Raw genomic sequence first — 6,243 nt, forward strand, 5'->3', positions numbered from 1 at the left:
CCTAAGTTATTATTAGTGATGGTGGGTCCCATATCTGTAGTCTTATATTCATAGACCTTCTTGAGAAATATTATGTGAAACATAAGGTGGAAACACCTTACCATCCGCAGATACGTGGGTAGGTTGAGGTTTCCAGCATTAGATCATGTTCATTTTAGCAAAAACAGTAAAACCAATCAGACTGAATTGTCAAGAAATCTAGTTGATACACTTTGAACCTATCATATATCTTACAAAACTCCCTTAGTTTCCTCACGTTATCATCTTTTGTATGGTAAGGCATGCCAATTGCTTTTGAACTTGAGCATAAGGCACTATGGGCATTGAAGAAGCTGAATTTTGAGTGGAGTGATGACACACACTTGAGAATAGATAAAATTAATGAGTTAGATGAATTCTGCCTCTATGCTTATGAAAGTTCCTCTTTGTATAAGGAAAATATAATGTTTTACCATGAAAATAAAATTGAGAAAAAGTGTTCCAACTCGATGATGTGGTCTTGTAGTATAATTCGAGATTTTGCTTGTTTCCTGGCAAGTTGAAGCCTAGGTAGTCTAGAATATTTACTGTGGTTAGAGTATTTCCACATGGTGAAAATGAGATTAAATGAGATGGTGATGCCCTATTCAAATGTGAATGAGAATATTGTCAAGCATTAAATTGGAAACATGTAGGAATTGAAAGTGTGTGAGAATGTTTTCCCTGACATAGTTTGAGTAGTAAAGGGAGTTGAGTCATGCCGCAATGTTAAATCAGGCGCTGTATGGGAGGAAACCCATGGGCATGTTGGTGAATTCTAAGTACCCAACATAGCCTCATCGAGATGCTACATTAAATCAAGCGCTGCTTGGGAGGTAACCCAAGGTGGTAGTGTTAACTTTGTTTCTATTTTGTAGGTTAAAAGCATTGAGAAACACCTTGAGAATGCTAAAAATTGCAAAATTTCATATAAGTCCAGGTAAGTAGACCTACGACTCTACTTACGGGTCATAGGTTAAGCCAAACACATGTAAGTTGAGTCATAGAAATTAGAAGAAAATTTTGGGTCTCTAAACTTAAACCTATGGACCCTACCTATGGGCCCATAGGTACTACCTACGGCTCGTAAGTAAGGGTCAATGGTAGGGAAAATTTTTTACTTAAAAAAATATAGGTTAGATCATTATAATCAGACCTGGATCGGCAACCTAGGGTATAAAAAACCCTAAAACCTGACTTCTTAACCCCAACTCTTCAAATTCAAAACTCCTTCCTCAATAAAAACTCTCCACCTCTGATTCCAACCTTCAAAACGCAAAACCCATTCCACAACAACTCACTTGCATGAATTATACTAAGAACCTAGGTCTAAATCAAGTTTTCATCTTCTTCTACTATCTACTTCCAAGGTATGGTTTCCTTAGTATCAATCCTTTTGAAAAGTATTCATGAATGTGGAACTTGAAATTATAATTAGCATAAACCCGTACTTGCTACATTCTTATAGTTCTTGCAATATGTGGAGCCTAAAAATAGTAAAAAATAATTTTTTGCATGATTTTTTGTTTGGGAATCTTGTGATCGCAGTAAAAAATGGAATTGAAAATTAATCAACTTAAATAATGTGGAAATACATGTGTTAATTAAAGTGATGCATGTTGTAGTGATTGAATCTGATCTGAGGATTGGAAATTTATCAATGTTGGATGGGAATTTTGGGAAAAATTTGGCATACCCTTAGCTTGAACACACTAAAACTACCTATGATTACTTAAGTAGTACCTACGTGCCCGTAGGTGGCCACATAGGTGTCAGACTAAAAGCCCTACAGATTTAGGGATTTGTCTGCAATGTATGAAGGCTACATACGGCCCCGAAGGTACAACCTTTAACACACATGTAGGGGTCATACGTAGCCCTTAGGTTGAAAAGTCAATTTTCTTCTTGTTTTCTATTCCATTCTTGTGTTTCAACCACTAACAACTCTTTTTACAGGTACCATGGCACCTAAGGCTACACCAAGGAGGGAGTACAATATTGGTTGAGATTTGAGTCTCCAGAGTAGAGTAGATTTGTTGTGGAGATTTCCATGAGTACGAACAATACACCCTTGGTCCCACGCAAGACTCAGGTAAGGCATAGAAGTAAGTTGTAAGCGTGGAAACTATTCATCTGGGCTTTTAGCCGGCACTAGCTACCATTTAATTGGCCTCCCAGCCTGAATCACCACAGGCACCGCAGTCGGGGCCCTAAACTTTACCAGTTCATTTTTCTGGATGGGGACCTCAAATGAAGTTATCCACGACTTTACCACCACACTCTCCAGAATATGTTAAGAGAGAGGATGAGTCAGGTTCAAGTTTCGTTGAGGAGGAGGATTCAGCCAGGCCTCAGTTTGAGGAAGGGTTGGAGTCTGTATTTGTTTTAGGTGATAGTGAGTTTGCACTCAGTTTAGAGGTACCCCAGTCTAATGAGGGTAATGATGTAGCTACAGGTCCTCAAGAGGTTTCTTTTTCATCCCAGGATGCTCAAGCTACTATCGCTTCAACATTTTCTTCCTAGGAGTTAGAGTTCTCATACATCTACACAGTCCCACTTGCCCGGGTTATACTATAATGGTGTGTGGAGAGAATGCCGAGTATTTATGAAGGAGATATCGTAATTACTAAGCAAGGTAGACCGTGACATGATATTATATAGGAGACACAAATTGAGTTGGCTATTTTGTCAATTGCTCCAGAGTTATAGGCTGCATTTGAGAGATATCGATTTGGGTGGATGAACCAACCTACAGGTTCTTACTTCATGTAGATTAAGTAGTAGTTTTAATCTTCAAACGAAGCATCGTTGTCTATAGTAACCCAAGTTTAGGGGAGAGAAGTAAACTGCCCCCACTGACTAACATACTAGTCAGAGGGTTGAGGGTCGATGTTTTGGAGAAAAAAATAAGGTGGTTTGATACGGCCCAAAACTAAGTAATGTCATAGGGGAACCTCAATCACACATGAACTGGAGGTTTCCCCGATAACCCTACCCAATCACCATCACATCCATGACAAGGGTCGGATGAATCCTGATCATATAATAAGATAGAGGAAACATAATGCAAGGAATAACTTAAACATGTTGAAACACTTCATTAGATTAATCAATCTAACCATTACACCCAAGTCCACAGTCATCCACAATAACTCTATACAAACTGATGTTTAGAAATATATATGTCGGGACAAGCCCCTGATAATAGACAAACCAAGTAACAATGAGACTAATTCTAAAGATAAGAGACCAAGAAGGAATATTTTTTGAATTAGGAAAGATAACCACTCCAAAGTCAATGAACGAACCGCTTCGATCACCTAATCAATGCGCAGAAAGAGAAGATGATTCTTCAGCCCCTATTTCATGTGGGGACATAGCTTCCAAAGACGTTAGTGATTGAAGCACTAGCATATAGTTCAAGGATAAGGATAAAATGGCATCACCAATCAAAAATAAGACAATATATGATACTCAACTATATTCATGACCTTATCCATACATATAGGTGTATCACATGCTAACAAGTAAACAAGTCATAACTACATCCTCAAAGAACTCAATCATGAGACATACAGTGGAGGACTCCGACCTTCCATGCTTAGATTCAAAAATTCTTATTAGGTATTGGACTTCAACCATATTCACATATCACTTAGAAGAAGGACTTTAACCATGTATACTCTCATTAAGCAAGAGACTTTAACCACATACACATCCATTCAAGCAAGGGACTCTAACCACACAATCACATTCATTTAGGCAAGGGACTCTAACTACATGCCCACAGATTTGGAAGGGGACTTTAACCTCATGCCATATTAGATAGGGGACTCTAAACCAAGCCATTTCATTTGGGGAGGCACTTAAACCTCAAGAGATCTCATTAAGAAAGGGACCTTAACCACAAGCGATTTTATTCATCATGGGACTTTAACCTCATGCCATATCATTAGTCAAGGGACATTAACCTCAAGACATTATGACTATCAGTATTCGATATTGGGACTTTAACCCTTTGTCTATACATCATCATCCATTCAATTCACATTTAAGGACTTTAACCCATTTAGATAATTCTACATTATACATAACCACATGGTCCTCGTGGAAGCCTTTGTTTCTCAACTATTTCAATAGGCCAATGCCTTAATTAAATTCATCATACAATTCAATTTATGGTCTTCAAGACCCTCACAAACTATTCGCATTTCATTAGCCATCTTATACCATATTCATACAATACTTTAGTCCAATACACAATTCTAATTCATTTTCATGTTTAGGGACTTCATTAACCATCACCCAAGAAGGTCATTAGTTTCACAATACATGGCTCATAATTTCTTTATAATATCATTTATCAACTATTTATACTTATTGTGCCATTACCCTAGTTCAAAACATCATCAACATAAGACTAGATTATTCACTTAGACATTTTCAGAAACACCTTGTATGCATGCCTTTACCAATGCTATTTCATAGTAGAAATCATCAAGATTAGAGTTAATCAAGACTTAAATGCTATATCACATACGGAAAACACCCACATGTGCAATTCATCGTCAATAACATACATAAACACAAGTCTAAGCAAAAGTCCACATTATTCATCATTAGGGAATAGAACCCTTTTAATTTGATTCCAAAATCACCATGTATCCTTAATAATACAATTGAAAAATACATGGTTTTACAGTTATATAAAGGGAAAGAGTTACCTTCCTTTGACAATTTGTTTCATCGAGAGTTTTGACTTCAATTATTCTCTTGAAGATCACCTTTGAAACCTTAGACTCAAATTCTTCAAAGATGAGTTTGAGAGAGTGTTTAGGGTGTTTCATCCACTCAAAAAATGTGTTTAACCAGGTCATATACAATTATATAGTGAAGGGACTTAGGGTGTAAGGTGTAGGAAATGACCACAAGGACTTTAGTTAAAAGCAAGAAAATGGTCCCGTCCAAGGGTATGACTCAATAAAGGAACCGTACCCTAGGGTATAAGTGGTACGCAGACTCGTATGCTAGAATTTTCCTAGGTAACCTACACTCTTAAGGGTACGAACACACACCTTTGAATCATATCCAAAGTGTATGACTTAACCCCTAACTCATATGCTTCAACCATATCAAAAATAGTCCACTCAAAGTTCAAGCCCAAGCCCTATAGACTTAGTTGGTATGACTCATAACCTTTGGTACGATTAAGGAGGGGCTTACTCATACCTAGAGTAATGAGTAACCCTCACCATACTTCCAAGGATACGAGAGAGGATTCAAAAGAGGATATGACTCATATACAAGGGGTATAACTCATTCCCCTAGTCATACCCAGCCAGAGACACCAAATAAAGATGTTCTTCACAAGGTTCAAAGCTTAGGTGTTTCAATTCTCCCCCACTTGGATCATTTTTCCGCGAATGAAGGGTAAGGAAAGCATACACACAAGTTAACACATTATTACTTATCAAACAACCTCTGATTGAGTTAGGGAAATGCACACAGCAAGGATACCAAATACATCACGCTCATTATCAATCAACTTTTCATTTTATTATCTTATGGACTCAAACCCATTACTTATCAAAACGCTTACTCATTTCACAACTTAGTGAATTTAACCCATCATATTATCAAATATACTTGCTAAAATCAAAGACTAGGGACTCAAACCCATTGTCTATTAAGACATGAATTAACTAAAGGTATTAGGGACTTAAGCCCATCCCAACTAAGACACATATGATTTCAATGCATTAGGGACTTGAACCCATGGTCTAACACAACACAAATCAATTCAAAGCTTGGGGACTTTAACCTATGTCTATCAAGACATAAATCAATGTAAGAACATTAACACATACCTTCATCATAAGTTCCCAAGATGATAAACAAATTTGGATACTCGGACTTCATGTCTTCTTCCGCCTCCTAAGTAGTTTCCTCAGACTTTTGGTTCCTCCATAGAACCTTTATCGAAGCCACTTCTTTTGTTCGAACCTAGTGAACTTGCTGATCCAAGATCCTCACCTGGATCTCCTTATAGGACAATGAGTCTAAGATATCAACATCCCTTAAGGGAACAACTAATGAAGGATAACCCACGTATTTTCGGAATATAGAGACATGGAATACCGGGTGAATGGAGTTCATTCTAGAAGGAAACTCCACCTCATAGTAGGGACCAACATGTCGGGGACTAAGCTTCCCCTTTTTACCAAA

This window comes from Capsicum annuum, chromosome 8, assembly GCF_002878395.1.
Source record: "Capsicum annuum cultivar UCD-10X-F1 chromosome 8, UCD10Xv1.1, whole genome shotgun sequence".
NCBI lineage: Eukaryota > Viridiplantae > Streptophyta > Magnoliopsida > Solanales > Solanaceae > Capsicum > Capsicum annuum.